Genomic DNA, 19,157 nt, shown 5'->3' on the forward strand with positions numbered 1-19,157 from the left:
ATTTTTAAAAATATTATTTTTGTTAATATAATAAAAAAAAAAAAATAAATAAAGTTTTTATATTTTTAATTAACTTTTTTAAAAATTATTTTACCTAATTAAAAACAGTAATTACATAACTATGTAGCCAGTTGGGATGCGAGCTACATTAAAAATAATAACGTTAATTCAAATTTAAACAGTTAAGAATAATCAATTTGCAGTAATCATAATATAAAGATATTAAATACCTGGAAAAAAAAAAATTTGAAAAAAGACAAGGTTTTTTTTTTCTATTTGCATCTCTAATTGAAGAAAATTCGACATTACCATCAACAACTTTAAAATATGCTCTATGAAAAATAGGTCTCATATGCTCGATCGATCGAAGATAATTCAGTTAGAGAAGCCATCGATTTTGCTGATTGTATCTGGTCTTCTCTTAGGACTAACTGGTTTAGATGATGAATTGACCCGATTGTTAACCCCTTAGTCTTGCTCACCAGAAGCTCGGTTCTTTTGTTGTAATTCGTGCAATGGCTTTTGATCCACTGCAAAAATTTAGGACGATTCGCGCTTCGAAGAAAAGCAAATTGAGAGAGTGGTCCATATTAATCATACTAGTACGGTCGTTGCTCCGAAATATTAAAACGATTTGTCATCAGCAAGATCAATCTAATTGCGCTACCAGCTGCTTGATTAAATTCCAGCTGCGCTTTCATATTTGTGTAAAATTTAAGCTGTTTTCTGAGAACATTTCATTTGATTTATACAGGGTGTCCTACAATTAGTTCGACAAATTTTATTGTTTGGTTATAAAGGATATCAAAAGAAGCTAATTTTGTTAATAAAATCGTGTTCGTGACAAATTTTTAGCCGTTTCGACACTAGAGGATCAATGACCAACAACAAGGGCAAAAAAAAAAATTATTCTTTCAAAATTTTATTAATGTGGTTAAATAGAGGTGTTTTTACCATGAAACTTTTGTATAAAATATTTTTTCACATCTCGAATAATTTTCGAGATATATCGAAAAAAGTAAAAAGCCGCTTTACATATCACCTTTTAGAATTGTTTTTGGGCCGCAACTGGAAATTTCTACATTCATCTATTTAGCCTCCTACATCTGTGTAAAGTTTCAAAATCAAAATTTTCGGGTTCTCTTGTTAGTCTTCGATTTTTTAAAGCCAAAACGGCTCATTTGCAGATACGGATTTATCGTCAAAATTGGCTTACTTTGTTGTCCTTTACCAGAAGTTCGTCGGTCTAATTCTGGGGTCACCTTGTATTATACGCGAGAAACATCGGGATTTGAGAACTCGCACCGATAATGGAGCGATTACACGAGAGAAGTTTCTCTGATTGTGGGGGAACGAATGGTATTGCGGTTTCCTGGGCGACCTTAAGACCGATTTTAGAATGCCCTTTGGGACGAGTCTCGCTGTGAGTGTGGTGAGGGGTCGCTCCATCGCTCTTTCTCGACACGATTTATGCCAAAGCTCAAGCTAAGGTCGCGGAAAAGTTTTGATCTCCTTCACCGAGTGAAGGTAGCCTTCTCGTTTCGTGGCTCCCTTGTCTCGCGAGAGAATTCTCTTTGCCTATGGTATTCAACCAATATCCTCGCTTACACGGAAATACTTAACTCACATTTCAGTAATGTTGCTTAAATTAAAAATATCTAATAACGGAAAATAACTAATAAAAAATAATTAATCTTCTACAAATAATAAATAATTAATAATTGATTTAATCTGCGTTAATAATCAATTAATATTCGATATAAAATTAGAATAAAAAAAAACAAACTAATTTCTACTTTCTCATTCTAATAGTTTAATATCTCAAATAGTTAATTCTCTCATAAATCCATATAAAATTTTGTCAACTGATACTGCATTTTTAATTTTTTTAATCATAATCTTCGGTCATTCAAAATTCACTTTTAATTTGGTTATTAGGTCTTAAGATATCTTGAGAGAGAGAGAGAGAGAGAGAAGCTCGAGGGCAACTACTTGAAAGTCGCTGATCCCACGTGGAATCGAAACGTGGGTACCCGTTCAATTTTTCGATCGCGTGAGGATACGAGCCGGGCCGTTGAAGCCCGTCGTGCGGGTTGTGAAACAGTGTCAGTGACCGACAGCCTAAGGCCACCAGACCGCCTTGCACGGAGAACACCGTCTCAAAATGATTTAAGTATCGTTCACACCGAAAAAAAAGGCGACGTTTACGTCTCCTCGACGCGACGTCATCGTCCATCGATGCTTAAACTCGGGGACAGCACACGTCGCTGAGAAAAAGGCCGAGGTACCACTCGTCTGAAATTCCATTTGCTTTCACTCGGCGTGTCTTATCGATTCATCCCGTGTCGTTCCCCATGCGATATACGCGATTGCATAAACACAAGGATTTTATATATCGCCCTTGCGTGAACAGAATATTTTATTTCTTTTTTTTTTTTTTTTTTAAAGCAGAAAAAGATAGTCCTGCGCCGGGCGCATAATTTTTTTTTTTTTCATACGTGAAATGCTTGCAGGGAATAACCAAGACACGTTTATTTTTGTTTGATAATATGTACAATAACTGTACGAATCACTAATCTAACTACTTTTCAAAGGAGAGAAGTTTGCTAAGCAATAAGATAACATGCGACAAGATACATGTATCGCGGAAATATTTTCTTTTCCCTTTTGATTGAGCAATTCGTCCTTCATGATTATATCCTGAGGTAAATTCTCTTCTCCAACTATAATCATAATACAATTACACGAACAATTCGCGAGTTGCAGGTTCGAGGACATGTTAATAATAATAATAAGATGGAACGAGAGATGAGAAGAAAAAAACCGGTCAAGATTTGTCCTTGACTTAAGGATGTTTTGGCTATACAATAGTAGCAAAAAATGGTCAAAAGTTAGAAAACAACATATTTTTTACATTTATATTGTTTGAAAAATTAAATAAATGAATCGGAATTATAAATAGAATTAAAGTATCACAAAATAATATGGTTTTTAACGTCTTCGTAAAAGAAAATAATTGTAATTAATATTTTTCCTAATTTATAAAAAACTTTTGATCGTGAACATCCTCTGAAATCAACTGTAGGAAACAAAAAAAAAACGAATAATTTGCAGAAAGAGAGAGAGAGATAATATTTAGCCCGACTGCTGCCAACCTAACCTAACCGCAGGTTGGCAAAAAAACGGAGAGAGTATGCGTTTCACCGAGCTCGGATCGGTTGTCCTCTTAGTTCTCGATAACTATTACATAGTTTGATATCATCTTTTGCTCAAAAGCTTCTTATTAACCAAGGAAGATTTAAAGCGTATAATTATCGTTATTTATGTTGTTTATAAAAAGTAAGAAAACAATATGGGGTCTCGTCTACGCGTCCTCTCATTGGCTGCCGATTGTATCTAAGAAGCAAAATGATTCACCAATAAGATTCGTTCTGAGCATCTGCATAGGGAACTTTAGTAACTTACTGAGAACATCTCGAAGTGATAATGATGGGAATATTATACATAACCTCAACCTGTCATATATCAAAGTGTCAATAATTAGTATTGTGAGAGAAAAGGCTTTCTCTATGGTGTTATTTATTGGTGTTTCACTTCTTATCTTATTAGTGTTTCACTTTTTATGCCTTTGCATTTTTAGTAAATACCCATACAGCACAGAACATTGCAGCAACATTGCAACAATATTGCGACAATGTAGCAACATTGCGGCAATGTTGCAATGTTGCTGCAATATTGCTGCAATGTTCTGTGCTGTATGGGTAATTTTTAAACGAGTAAGTGGATCTAAATCAAGTTTTGCACAAATATTTATTAGACTTTTCTTAATATACGCGAAAATTTTTATTTCATTGGCAATGTTTTTGCCTTGTCAAATTTATTAATAAGTGCTACAACACGCAATTTTCCATAAGAATCAATACTAACGTTAAAAACTTAAATAATTTCCAAACCGTTAAAGGAATTGTTTTCAGGTTTTGCAGATATTCAGAAAAAATAGTACAACAGTTTATGACATTTTCTTGCTTTTTGTCAATATATGTTTCCATATATAAAACATAAATTCTTAAAATTAATTAATGTGATTATATATGGAGTGATCGCCATCGATTCGCGCCGCATTCACGATTCAATCACGATCGGTCGATACGGATAGAACCGAATCGAAAGCTTTATCGTCTTTTATCCGCACCGGCATTAGAATCGACCCCGATGTTGCGGTCGTCGCGGCCACGATTGAAATAATCCGTTACAACTCGCCCATGTAACGCGAGACACGCGTGTCTCGCGATCGATAACGTCCATCTCGGAACCAAGATTCATCCGCCAGCGGCGATCGCTGGCCCTGAGAAAACCCCATCCCTCTCGACGACGATCACCTTTAATGAGGGTTTGGCACTGATACACACGCACGTATGCATCTACACTCACATCACCGGCCAAGTGGGCCACACTTACGCGCCATTGTGACAGTGTTACGTAGCATTGCCAATGATCACGTATTTTTCCACAATCTCGGGATAAGTCGAATGACACTTATCTATCTTTATTTTATTTTTAAAATAAAAAAAGAAATCAATTTCAACTATTGGTTTAGCTGTAACTGAATAACGAGATTTTTCAAAGAATCTTGCTAAGACAAGATACTAAAATCGACATACTTTTATTTTTTATCAATTAAGTGCAACTTTATTAAAATTGATGTAAACTTGGTCTCCTTCGTCTCTAAGTTTATTTGTTCAAAAGCAAATTAATCAAATGTAATATATAATTCGATAGAGAGAGAGAGAGAGAGAGAGAGAGAGAGAGAGAGAGAGAGAACAATCTCTAGAAAAATATCTATAAATATAAATTTTCATTTTAATCTTGCAATTAGGAACTAATGCTCAAAAACAAGGTGACATATCTCAATTTTAATATTTTATTAGTAATTGCTTTAATTAATGGTTGTAAATCTGAATGGACGCATTTTCCACTTCTGTATCAGTCCACTCCGAGGAAGTTACCTCGGCTGTTTCCTGTCGGCCCTTGAGTCGAAGACAAAAAGAAGACAGCGGCTATCGAGTGAATAAACGACAACGTCATCCATTTCGCGAGAACTCTCCCGTGGTCTACCCGTGGGAACCGTTACACGCGGGAAAATCGCGGTACGAACGCGACAGAAAATAGTTCTCTCGTTAATCACCGCGTCAGATGGTGCGCGCGCGCGCGCGCGCGCACACTCGCCTGCCCCTATAATTAAGCCACGTCTAATTGATTCTTCTCGCGTCAAATATGGAACGAAAATGTATGACGGGTGACTCCGCTTGAGCGACGATCAAGTCGTCCGTGTAAAATGCACTGGCGAATTACGTCGGGGCGTTTGATCGACCGTAAAACCTTGTCCGGACTCCGGGCTTCTCTCGAAGAAGGGCTCTGTCGCTGCACCTCGTGTCAATTTGATTGATATATTTGCATCTCGCGAAAAACGTCGACGTCGTAAGGTATAATAAAATTCTGATTAGAGATGTAAATATAAAAAAAATTTTATTTTTCATAATAAAGCATTTTTTTTAACAAGTCTCGCTTTTTTTGTCTAAAATTTTTTTTTATTTTTTTTTTATAGATATTTAGATGATAGATTTGAATTAACCATTATTATTTTAATTGTAGCTCGCATTCCAATTGGCTATATAGTTACGTAGTTACTATTTTTAATTAAATAAAAGAAGATAAATTAATTAATTAAAAATATAAGAACTTAAATTTTTTTTTGATATGTTAACAAAAAAATATAAAGAAAAATAATATTATATTAAAAATAATATATTTGACATAATAATAATAAAAAAAAACAAAATTTGTTTTTTTCCAATGAAAAAAAAAACAAACTTTTTTCATCTGTATTCTTTCTATTAGACAAAAAACCCTTTTTTTACATCCCTTATTCTGATATAGCAAACTTTTCGAAACAAATGAGGGTAAACGTAACGCGCCTTTATAATAATTACAAAGTAGATTGAAAAAATAATTGTGACGTGTAAAAAAATAATAGTTTTGTAAAAAAAATTATATAAAATATAAAATAATTTTATAAAAAAAACTGCGCTTAAACAAAACCATAAACAAGAAATTCCTTCTTTCTTCTTAGCTACAATTTTTTTTCTTCCTTCTTTTCTTTTGTCATTTACTTCTTCAATATTTTTTTTATATCGCTTTGTCATTAAATGAATCTGGCTGTAACAATTCGTTCGCCTATCCTTGTATGTATACACATCGTGCAAAGGTCCCCTCGAACTTGTCCCACGACAATGGCGTGTCCGTATCGGAGGCACGCTCAAGATTCCTCAAAGCTAATTCCGAGAATCCTACGATCCCGCGGACATATCCGTTCCAAAGGAAGGTTCGACCGACACTATCTTCGGGCTAGCATAAGTCATATCTCAGCGCTCACGACAGGTACTCGTCGTTTCAAGTACCTGGTCGCGTAATTGCCTGCGTCAAGTCTTATGATTACTTTAATAGCGAATCTCCTGACTGCTACCGGTCGATGAAAAAGGAAGATTTGAGATTTCCTGCACTGTCAACTTCTCTTTAATTGATTATTTTCTTCGTAAGAGACGAGCATTACGGTGAAAAAAATTTTGCGTGTCGATATCCTTTGTGATGATATTCAAATGATTTATTGCCCTTGCGATATCGATCTATAGATTGAATCTTTAGATTAAACTTTGTAGATTTAATTTGTGAAAAAAAAAACGTCTTATATGTATGCTGAAACAGTAATAACTGCTCTTACGTTTGCATTTGCATAATTGCGATAGACATTTTTACATAATTACGATCATTATTGCCATTTACGATAATCATCGCTGACTTATTATTGCTTCTCATTTTTAATGGAAAAAATAAACGATAAGATTTTGAAGACAGATTTGTTTTTGTTTTTTTTTCTAAATATTTATATTTTTTGTACTTTGATCCACATTTATGAAAATTCCGACATGCGAGATATCTCGCGATTTTCTTTTACGATATAGTAATATTTTAAAATATTTTTATTTCATCTATCAATATCGAGATTTTTCTTTATGTAATAAGAAGAGAGTACAATTTACTTTAATAAATATCGAGCAAATTTACTTTAAATTATTTATGTTTTATATAATTTTCATTCATTTGTATCTATATATAAAATAAAGATCGAAGCATCTCTATTTCAGTTCGTAAAACGTTGAAATACAAAAAAAAATAACAGTTAGTTCAGAATGATTATTTTTATGTTAGCATGTTGAGATGTCTTTAAGTTACTTAAATATTGCATGCGATCAGCTCTTTGTCGCGACATAGCCTCGAGTGCTGACTGAGAAACTGTTCCAAGGTGGAAGCAGCCGATGCACGAGCGTTGAATGCCTTATGAAGTACGAACGAACGGACATCCTGGCGTTATGTAACGCGTATTCTCCTACCCTGCGCCCGTAATTAAGTAGCGTCTGCTGTTAACCTTCCAACCTCCGCGTCAACCGCGGCACTCCTTTCTCCGATTATACATTCACTAGCGTACTACGGTCTCTGAACGGGGTCAGCCATGAGCCAAATTTACTAGCAAAAATCGAGACACTGCCCACTCGTTAATAGAATGCTGCAAAACGGTAGTGCGGTGAGAGCCTTGAACCTGAAACCGTTCGCAACTGCGGAATAAGACACGAAAGCAAGATACTTTTGTGCCGGTTGTGTTAAAACGATCGTCGATTCTTACGGTGAAAAAATTATATAATTTACGCCTTCAAGTAATATATCTTATGTGTATTATCATTAAAGTTTACGTTATATATATTTATAGAAAATGCAAATTCATGGTTCGTGCTGGCCTTTATATAATTTATCCTTTATATATATATATATATATATATATATATATATATATATATATATATATATATTTTAATATCATTAGCTTTCTATCATTTATATTTATTTATAGAAATTTATTATCTCTAAATTAGATTCGATAAATATATTAGGTGTATAACTTTGCTTCCGCCGTTTTCCTATAGATGGCTTTAGCGGTAAGTAGTGGTCGAAATAAATAGATCATAGACGTCATGCAATAAACTTGGGCATCTGTCAACATAACCCCATAGAAACATTAGTCGATTCGTGTCTGCGTCATAAAGTTATTCTCGATTGAAAATGTCAGTTTACGAGCCAAATTCTCGTCATTTGCGGGAGGTTTTAATTTTCTGCTTCAATACGAAGAAATCTGCGGCTGAGGCTCATCGAATGCTCTCAAATACTTATGGTGAAGCCGCTATTAGCGAAAGAACGTGTCGTGAATGGTTTCAATGCTTCAAGAACGGTGATTTTCACGTCGAAGACCGGCATAGCGGTGGAAGAGAGAAGGTTTTCGAAGATGCAGAATTGGAGGCATTACTTAATGAAGACTCGAGTCAAAGTCGAAAAGAATTGGCACGATCATTGGGAGTGACTCAACAAGCAATTTCAAAACGAATCATAAATGTATAACCAGTTTTTTACAATAAAGCCTCGAATTTCGGGAAAAAAACGGCGGAAGCAAAGTTGTAATATACCTAATATATAAAAGTATTAATTTGTTTTAATTATATATATATGTACATTAAGTGCACTTATATATATATATATAAATTTTCGAAAATCTGGAATCTTTTTAAATAATCATGATTTTTATAAACTGTGAAAACAGAATGATTTCTCCCATCTCATAATACTGGCATTATTTTCCAGTTACCAGAAAGCCGACGCGCCGTGTAACGATTCGTAGAAATTAACGGAGGTGTTATAATTGCACCCATAAAGTGGTTACGGAGAGGGTGGGGGGGGGGGGAAGAGCACAAAACAAATTCTCGTTAGATTGTTTCTTCAAATTAACGCCCGACGTATAATACGTAACGGTATATCAATCGTTGCATAAACCACGTGCAAATATTATAAATACATTATGTGCCAATGTTTTGGTTTTTTATCGAAACTTTTTAATTGTTCTGATTTATAATAATATATGTGTATAATGATGTAATAAATAATGATTTCCGTACACATTGTAGCGAAATATCTTAATATCTAGAGCTAAATGCAAGTATCAAAATTTTTTTAATCGAGCTACCTATATAAATTCGAGTACTTTCTTTCTCTTGTGAATATAGTATTTAAATATAAAGCGTATAATATATAATACATGTATATGTATATATATTTATGGTAAACATATCAAATATTTACATTCGCAGAATTGTAAAAATTTTAATTACTATTAAAATTGAAATTGTACGCTATGTTGTAGACGCGAAAATTGCGTTACACAGTGTCGCAAGTACGAAGAATTGCATTTTTCGAAAACATGGGCAACACTGAGATAGTCGATTCAGCGTTTAAATCGGTTGTGCGGCGTCGCCGATGTTAAGGTCGTTCTCATGTAACGTAACATCACGATGTTACGTGCGACAATGTACCGCAACGTCCGTACCATTCTCGCCACTTCCTGGCTCCTGGTTGCTGGACATTTCTTTTCGCGCGGGAAAACATCACGAACGCGCGTGTCATCGTCTCCTGCATTTCGCTCCGAGATCGTGAACATTCCCATTTCGTCGACGAGGAAATGCATCGGTTGACGCGCGCGACGAAACGTCTTGGGTGCATCTCGCCACAAAATTCAACGCCTCTCGCATTTAGATATGTTTGTAAGCACTTTAAATGGAAAGCATGACAGAAGCAGCCACACGTTTAGTTTATATTTAGCCGCAAGTTTAATTTTGATCAGAGATATTTGCATCCTTTTTTGCAGATAAACGCAGTTGACAAAATTTGTGTTAAATTCAACAGATATTGCATGTCCTAAACAATCCATACAAATTTTTAATTATATTATATTATTAATTATATTATATACATATATATTATTACTATTATATATTATTAATTATTACATAATATGGATATATTAAATGACACTAATACTATGTTAATATTTTGACACAAAATAAATACAAACTTCAAATTCGAAATAAATTTTGTGTAAAATTAACATGCTTTTAATGATAAAATTAATTTGGAAAAATGTTATTGACAGTTTGTAGCCACTTGTATCAATAATTTTTCTGCAAATTTTAACACATAAATCCTGTCACTAATAATACGGAACTGGGTAAAATTAAAAATAGATTCACATTGTGTTATTTTTACATTTTTTTCAGCTGTTTTAATAATTTAATACTTGAGTTCAATTAACGCAACAGCAATATGTTAAATTAATACATGAATGTGTTAAATGTTTAACAGAAAGATTTTAAGTTTTTCACAAGAAAAGACAAATTTTCAAACTATGAAGGAATATTAGCAAATAGTTTCTAAATTTCACAAAAATTGGGCAAAATTTTGCCGATAAAATTGATCCACCGTATCGTTCTTCCGAAATTTCGATAGCGTGTCATCGATGCCGATTATCCGTGATTCAATTTATTTTTAATCCATTTCAGCAATCGGCGAGCGTAGCCGTTGTCGCGCTTCGGCGGACGTTAGCGAACGGTTTACATAGGCGGGCGTTTTGGAGCCATCGCGTACGCCCAACGAGTAGTTAATACCTATTTTCGTTTGGCCCGTACACGTTCGACGGAATTTTATTTGGCGGCAACGGACCGTAACAAAATCCCTCGGCGCTGAGAGCGCCGGCTAAAATCCCGTTCCGGAAGCCGCGATTGGCGGGCGCTTGATTGAATTGGCGGTCAGTGCCGGGCATTAGGTCCAGCTTGCAAAGGATTGAATTTCTGTCACAATTATCGACCCGTCCCTCTTATCCGCGCGCGCTTACATACGAACGCGGGACTAAATTCCATGGCAATCGTCTAAACGCAGCTGCTGCTGCTGCTGCTGCCCTTAATGGCAAGGGTAACGAAGAAGGGTAAGTCCGCAGCCAAACGACCCCGAAACGACGTGCATTTCCACAATTGCTTTCGTAAAAGCAAAAGCTCTTTCTACCCGGACATTTCCCGCTTGGGACATGAAATTATAAGCTAAATATGATACTCTACATTTCGTTTAGAAAATATACAGTGGCTCAATTATCGACATAATATGAAGGATAAAATGAAGAATAAAATGTCAAATAGATAAACATGTATATTATTAGATATATAATTATGTCGGTAATTGAGAATCAAAGATTCGCTAATGGTGGGGATTCGTGATAGTTATGGAAAATTTCCATCTACATATTATTTAAGTACAGCTCATCAAATAGAATAAGAGCGTCTATTTTAAGAGTTTCATGTTTCTGGATCCAGGAAATGAAATTTCTTGACATTAACAGGAATTTATTCATTAACGCATTGGAAAGCTTCAAAGAGAAGAGTGTCACGGCCGACCCAAATTAGTTAGGCACGTATACTTCGGTCGTTAAGCTTGACGTGAGATGAATCTGCGGGTCGAGCCCGATATTCCGATCACAAGTCTCGTTAGAAAGTGTCGCGTGCCCTATGTGTGTCGTGCCATAAAATGCACCATTACACAAACGAATCTGCTATGCATATAAGCGAATAATCCAGCATTAAATATCTTGGCAAGCGTGAAAAATATTATAATTGCTGTTATTCATTAAACTTGCAAATAAATATGTTCTCTTTCCATTTTGGCGATTAGAAATTAATATAGACTTGTATTAAGGACTTGTGTGTGTCATATGTCAAAGCATTGACAGAAGGATGAAAATTTCGTTTCTGTTGAAAATTTCTTCTGATGTGAATATTTGTGCAAAACTTGAGCAGAATTCTCTCGTAACGATTTATGGAAATTAGTTAGGTTTAAAGTTAGCATTGATTCTTCTAGAAAATTCTGTATTGTAGCACTTATCGACAAATTTGACAAGGAAAAAACATTACCATCGAAATAAAAATTGTCACACATATTAAGAAAAGTCTAATAAATATTTGTGTATAAAACTTCATTTAAATTCGCTTACTCGTTGAAAAGTTATTTAGTAAAAATTGTAGAAAATTTTTCTCTCTCTCTCTTTCTGCAAATCACTCGTTTTTTGTGTTTTTTTTGTTTCTTGCAGTTGACTTCAGAGGATATTCACGATCAAAAGTTTTTGTCATAAATTAAGAAAAATTATTAATTACGACTATTTTTTTTACGAAGATATTAAAAACTATTATTTTTATAATCCGGATTTATTTATTTGATTTTTCAAACAGTATAAACGTAAGAAACATTTCTTTTTAAATTTTGACAATTTTTTTTCTACTATTGTACAGCCAAAACATTCTTAAAAAACGATCACATAAAATCTTTCCGTTTAATTATCTCATCATTTTTTTTATATACACAATTGTCGGTCGTATTATAACAAGTTTAAATTCGCTTCCTTATCTCTGTCAGGGATAATCGTACAACGATATCGCGCCTGTCTAGTAACGCAAGATTTTCATTGAAAAGATTTGTTTGTGCGATAGACGAGAAAATTACTTGCAAGCGTGCAATTAATTACGGCGTGTTGTATGATAATTGGCAATGACATGACAATGCACTTAAATGCGCGTGCTGATGTTCGACGACTAGCGCGACGTTAACCGCACTCGTATTTTCCATGTGCGCACAATCGATAGGCAAAATAAATATTCTAACGGACATTCGTTCTCGCGAGATTATAAAACAGAATCAACGAGTGGTGCTCATAATATTGTCGCAAGGCGTGCACGTGTGCGGGATGAGCGTAGCCGCTGCTCTTTAATCCGTCCGGCAGTGCCGAAGAGATCAATGAAAATTATAACGGTATTTACATATGTGGAACATGCGAAAAAAACAAACAGATTCTATCGCGACGTAAAATTTAAGCATTTTCATTCGTAAAATAAAACAATGAGTCATGACACTTGAGTTTCATAAAAATATTGAGTTCCATATTGAGTTCTATAAAAAAATAATAATTTTATTTTACGATGTATTAATTTATTATGTGTTTCTATGCCGTTTATTTTTTAATCCTCTATATTATTAAAAAAGTATTATATTATAGTATATTTATATACATATATAAATCTCTTTTAAATTAAATATATATATATACATGTATGAAATCAATAATAAAGTTTTTTGATAGCAATAAGAAATAAAAAAATTTTTTGTTAATTTGCTTAAAATAAGAATTATTAATAATTTAGGAATACGTATATTGAGATATTATTCTATATATGTATAATATCTAATTATTATCAATTACATAAAAGTAATTATATTATAAAATGTAAAATGCATGTTAATTTAAATTTTGAAAATATTGTTGAGAATTTTTCGGTAATTGTTTTGAGAACTTCTCAATAATTACCCTTGTTGAGAAGTTGATATCATCAAGTAGTGGTAATCTACTTTGATCTAGATTGTCTTCTTTATGGTTCGATCTAAACGCGGATCCTGACCTCCTCTAACCGGGTACCGGTGATCTGACCAGCCGAACGGTATTAGATGATCGTACACCAATACAAGAACACAACGCTACTCACATTTCGCTTCGATAGAATATTATGTATTTAATTTTTATTATTTATTATATATTATATTTATTTTATATTATATATTATATTTTTTATTATATATTTTCAAATCACTTCAATTAATTAAATTAATAGACAAACTAATTCTTGAAGAATCGTCTCTGATCGATAATAATTGGTAATAAAAGGAGAAATAATAAATTTATTTTTGGAAAATAAATTTTTTATTCGTTGATACTCTCTGATAGTCACAAGTGATTATTAATTATTTTTATGTCAAAAAGATAAAAACGTAATTTGAGGAAACTCAGAATAGAACCGGATAAGTTAATTGCTTAGTATTCCATATGATAAATGACCGTGTTATCGAAGAAATTACAAGTTACATAGCGATTTATATGCTGTATGCTTTAAATAATTTTCATTTTTTTTTTTAGAAATATAATAAAATTTTATAAAAATAATATTATTACATTTTTTATGCGCGATTATCGTTATTTTAAAAAATAAAGCAGATAGTCGGCGTCCAAAATTTTGACATTTCAATTTCTTAAGAATCTCTTTTAGAGAGATAATTTTAATGCATTTTGTGTTTGAGAGAGAGATGTGGCAATTTTATAATTTAAATCGAAAATCAAATACATTTTTATCTCTATTTACTATCAATAAAAATTTGTTTATCAATTTAAAACCTTCGTCTATTACTTTAATTAACTAAAGTAATTTGAAAAGAAATCAGAAACGCTTTGAAATAAAAATAAAAAACATTTCACATTAATTGAATATTAATTAGTAATTATATCTGATCGTTTCCCTTCTAATGACCAAAGGCATTAAGTTCTTCACATTTTGTAAAATTATCTTAGTAGTTTATCATCGTTTCTGCATTTATTATCTTCTACAAGGTGGCCTCATCCCTAAAATATACAGCACGATAGAAAGCAGCGAACAGTGATTCTCACAAAAGATCTATTGGAAATGTCATTTCCATTTGTACGGATTATTTACGGATGGGAAAACTAAATAAAGATTCACTCAATGTGCTTTCGTTAAATGTGTGGGTTACTTGGAAAAAACAGGAAAATCTAAATACTAGGAAATATCTGTAAATACGCTTTTATAAATTTTCACCGTTACATATGTCAAATGTACCGAGAATTAATTCCCTTAAGAAAATTCATAAAAGAGCCTTGGACATGTCAAAAAAATAAACTTATCTACCATAAAAAAAGATAACAAAATATTGCTGTTGGCTATTCACTGAGAATCATTTGTTCTCTTTTATTAATTATACAGAATACCAACGGCATTACATTAGCTATTATCCCTCAAAGTCATAAAGAAAACTGACCTACCGTAAGAAAGAAGCTAAGACGACCGTCGCTATTGTCTATCCATTTGTATATCACCTGTTCTCTCACAATACAAGAATGTTAAGAATGTAAAAGTTTTACAACAACGTCATATATTTATTTTTATTTTTATTGGACAAAAAGAAATTTCACTTCTTTTTGACAAAAATTCAATTTTTAACATCGTAATGTTTACAATATATCTTTTAACATTAAATATTTCTCTCCCTATCATTATAGTTGACCTTTGCAATTATTTCTCATTTGTATTAATTTATAGAAAAAAAAAAAAAAAAAACACTCGCATAATGATTCAAAAATAATATATTTTACAAGTTTCTTAGAAATTTGGATTATTTATTAAACAATGCTTATTAGAATATTCGTTGTTAAAACTTTTGTTAAAAGTATTTTTGTTGACATTTTGTATATGTATTTTAAATTACGTTTTAAAAGCACTGGATTTTTTTACTTCAAGAATAAGAAATTATAAAAATTAATGAATCGAGCATTCTTATGTTCAATGGCTAGTAATGGTTATATTAAACAGAGTAATTTTCGTTAATAATATATGTACACAATAATATATGTGCAATAATTATTAAACGGAGTAACGTGTATATTGCGCTTTGACAAATGGCCGGGAATATTAACGGTAATTAAATAGACAATTACATCGTATTTTAATAAAAATAAAAAATAAAAAATGTAAATGTATTATAATAATTCGAAAGATAGGAAAAGAGAATCGCAATTTTTGTTAAATGTATTCGGCAAGTTTCATTGGCATTACATAATTGTTAGATACGATCTATATTAAAAAAGCTTGCTCTCCATACGTCATATGATACTCTTTTCATTCGTTTTCTAGACGACCGAGAAAAATAGATAAAATTATTTTCGCAAAGGGTTAAATTTGCGTTTCGTGTCGGAATCGTGTACACTCGAGAAACTATATAATATATAATTGAGAATCGCGAAGCGCACTCCGTTAACGAGCGTAATTGTTCTTGGATACAAGGGGATTTAATTACGCAGTACCTTCCTCCGCGCGCCAAGCACATAGTGTATCTCATATTAATGAGCGACGATTGCGAAGGTGAGTAATTACGTAAAGAGTGGTCGACGTATCAACAATCGCGCTTTTAGCCTGATTCCACATCGTTTGTTTACAAGCAAACGAACTGCGGGAACCCGCAACACTCTCTGGGTTAAATTAATCGATCATGCATGTTTATTTCGCGTAACGTTGCTGAATGTTCGAGAGAGATATTCATTTATTACTGACGTTTCGAAGGACCGCGGGAGTTCGCATTTAATAATATAATCATATGATAATTAAAAATTTAATTAAAAATTTAAATGTGCAAAATGTAATAAATTCATAGAATTGTAATAAATTTATAGAATGCAATAAATTCGATGAATTTATTATAAATTTCAAAATGTGACGAAACGAGATTATAGATATTACATAATTATTCTATAAAAAAATATGACATTGATTTGAGATTAACATATGTGCTAAGAGATTAATATATATTGTTAAGTAATAAATGAAATATGTATTTTTCAAAATTTGCGCTTTCCAAAAATTTCTAAGAAATACTGTTTCAACATGCTTTAAATTATAAAATTTTTAATGTATTTTAATAAATTTTTGGAGATAGATTTTAATTAAATATGTTATCAATTCATATATAAGAATTTTTTTCCGCGATATTTTTTTCCCACCATTCCGTATTCAAATCATCGATTACCTCAATTTTGCATAAGATATTTGACATTTGGGATATTCGCGGGAAAATGACAGATTTCTACTGCGCGTGTTGTCGGCGGCGTGTATTTACATCCGCATGTGTACACATAAACAAAACTCAAACTTACCACGTTTGTATTCGTCCGGGAAGCGCGGATCCGTTGCCCCTCTCTCTCTCTCTCTCTCCCTCTCTCTCTCGCGTTCTCGTTGTGCGATATCCGACGAAAACAATATCAATTTATCGCGTCTCCTCACGCATGCACGTGTTTCTCCTCCTTCCTCTTCTTCTCACACCCGTCACGTTCGCGAAATTTCTCTTCTCCCTGTGCCTAGCGTAATCCGCGTGCTCCTCTTTCTGCGACGAACATCGGGCACCTTTTCACGGAATAACCGAGAAAAAAAAAAGAACAGGAAACGAAGAGAAGCGAATCCGAATGTGTCACACTCGCGCACGCCCTTCTTTTCCCGATCGCACCGATCTTTTCCCGCAGCCGGTCAATTTTTGTCCGTGTCACGTGTCGCGGAAACCTGTTTCGGACCAATTCGTCGTCTGCTTTCTCCCTTCCTCTCGATCTCTTCCAAAACGGATGAAACGGATAAATGTCACTTTCTCTCCGTCGCACGTTAAACGTAACTACTTTATGTATTTGTCCGTTATATTTCAACAATTAATTATTACGATGCGTCTATTCGTTTTTCTTAATTTTTCCTTGTTTCTAAATGTTTATTTAAATATTACTACGAATCATATCTCATTCTTTTCCCTTTACCACTTGGATCGTATCAACATTCTCGATCGATCTTTCGGGAACAATAAAATCGCTCTTCTTTCTTACTTTCTTTCTTTCTTTCTATCTTTATGTCTCCTCTGTCACTGTCCTCGCACCTGTCCGACGTCACCGCCGAGCGCACTTTCACGAACCGCGCCGCTTTCGATCGCGCGTGCAATTTTACAACTCGCGAAACACCATGCCGGCAATCTAAGAAATGTCGTAGAGCTTCCCCCTTTTGATCTTCCCGTCACGAGAGCGATATCGGGCGCGATTGCTCCGCCGAAATTCGCGCCGACCGGAAGAGGCACTTCCGCTCGGCCCGATTTTGCGCGATCCGATCCGATCGATCGATCGATCTCCCGATCGATATCGCCGATACTACCCTTCTTCGGACGCTTACACCGGATCCAGGACGATCCCGCGACGTTTCATCGTTCCTCGATAATCGTTCTCAATTTACGAAGAAAGGAGAAAAATGATTCGAGAGGAACGAGAGATTAAAAAAAAAAAAAAAAAAAAAAAATCTGGATGCAGCAAATTCGCGATCGCCGAGAGCTGTCTTTAAAAATTCGTCCCCGAAACTCTTCTTGGCGAGGGTAAAATTTTGAAAAAACCGCGCGCTCGCAGAGCTACCTCCCGTTCGGTGCAGGCGTCGAGTAGCGACTGCCGTTTCTTCCAGCGCTCAGTCCGCCTCTGGCCTGTCCCTTCCCCCTCCCCGCGACCATCGGGAACCGACTACGCACAGTTCACGGATTTATGCTATTACAGCATCGTTTTCCACCCTTGATGGCCGGTGCGCGTTGCCCGCAGCCACCCGTTGGTCACTCCTTTTTTTTTCTTTTTTTTTTCTCTTTTTGAATTCCGTGCTCTTTCGAAGCCCGTAGGAGGGTTCAATGAAACAGCATTTTTTTTTTCGCGCGAACGAATTTCTTTTCATGCATTAAAAAAGTTTAGATATGGAATAAATTTGTGTAGAGAAAGAAATGCAGCATCAATATAAAAAAAAAGAGAGAGAGAGAGAGAGCGATTTAAATTTAAATTTATTTGTGCGAAAGAAATTTTTCTGTAAAATACTATTATTAAATTATTTACAATGTTTACCAACGTGAGATTTGTTGCTCTACAAATATCTTTATATTATATTTATAATATCCTTTTGTTATATTTCTATTAATCGTATATATTTTTTGAAATACCATATATGGAGTTTCTCTTTTTTAAATAGGGTTTTGTGCCAGTAGTGTTCTTTCCCAGACTCCCCCGCATTAATGCCACTTACGGATATACAATTCGTTTAAGCATCTCCCTCGAAGGGTCGACATCCCTCGACATCCCTATAAACACGAATATCCATGCGAGAAAGGATCACGATGATCATGACGTATGCATGGCGAGTTCAGAAAACTCTGACACGTGGCTACGCAGTGATGTGACAATGCTGTGACTGACTTTCTCTCGGAACCGGAAATGTATCTTGATATAAAAATAATATTTTTTCGTTATTTTTTTAGATCCGGATGTACGCATGTAAGGCGTAACGAGAGGACACGCGTTTTCACCCTCGAGTCACACGCGCGTATACGAATATTCATTTTTTTAAAGACGACATAACCTCTCATCGCAATTGTATAATTATCGATGCTTGAGTGTTGTACAGAATTGTCCCAGAATTAGACCAGCAAACTTCAGGCGGTTATAAAGTGACACCAAAACAAGCTAATTTTGCCAATAAACCCACACAGAGAAAAAGGTTTCTTTAAATTTAATATAT

At 34.1% G+C, this 19,157-nt stretch overlaps 1 protein-coding gene across 2 annotated transcripts in view; it reads right to left on the bottom strand.

Annotated features, from left to right (window-relative positions):
- The window catches only part of LOC138935719 (uncharacterized), a 62,760-nt gene extending 44,737 nt beyond the window's left edge, over positions 1 to 18,023 (bottom strand). The window contains exons 1-2 of one of the 2 annotated variants that reach the window (XM_070300510.1): positions 17,450 to 18,023; positions 16,742 to 17,329 (exon numbers count right to left, since the gene is read on the bottom strand). The gene's annotated coding sequence lies outside the window, so the exon portion shown is untranslated. Of the gene's footprint in view, positions 1 to 16,741 lie in introns of both variants that reach the window. The other variant, XM_070300509.1, reaches the window with a different exon arrangement.
- Between the last annotated feature and the right edge of the window lie 1,134 nt (positions 18,024 to 19,157).

Source organism: Polyergus mexicanus, unplaced genomic scaffold (genome assembly GCF_030449975.1).
Source record: "Polyergus mexicanus isolate NDT 795.1 unplaced genomic scaffold, iyPolMexi1.0 SCAF_8, whole genome shotgun sequence".
Lineage (NCBI taxonomy): Eukaryota > Metazoa > Arthropoda > Insecta > Hymenoptera > Formicidae > Polyergus > Polyergus mexicanus.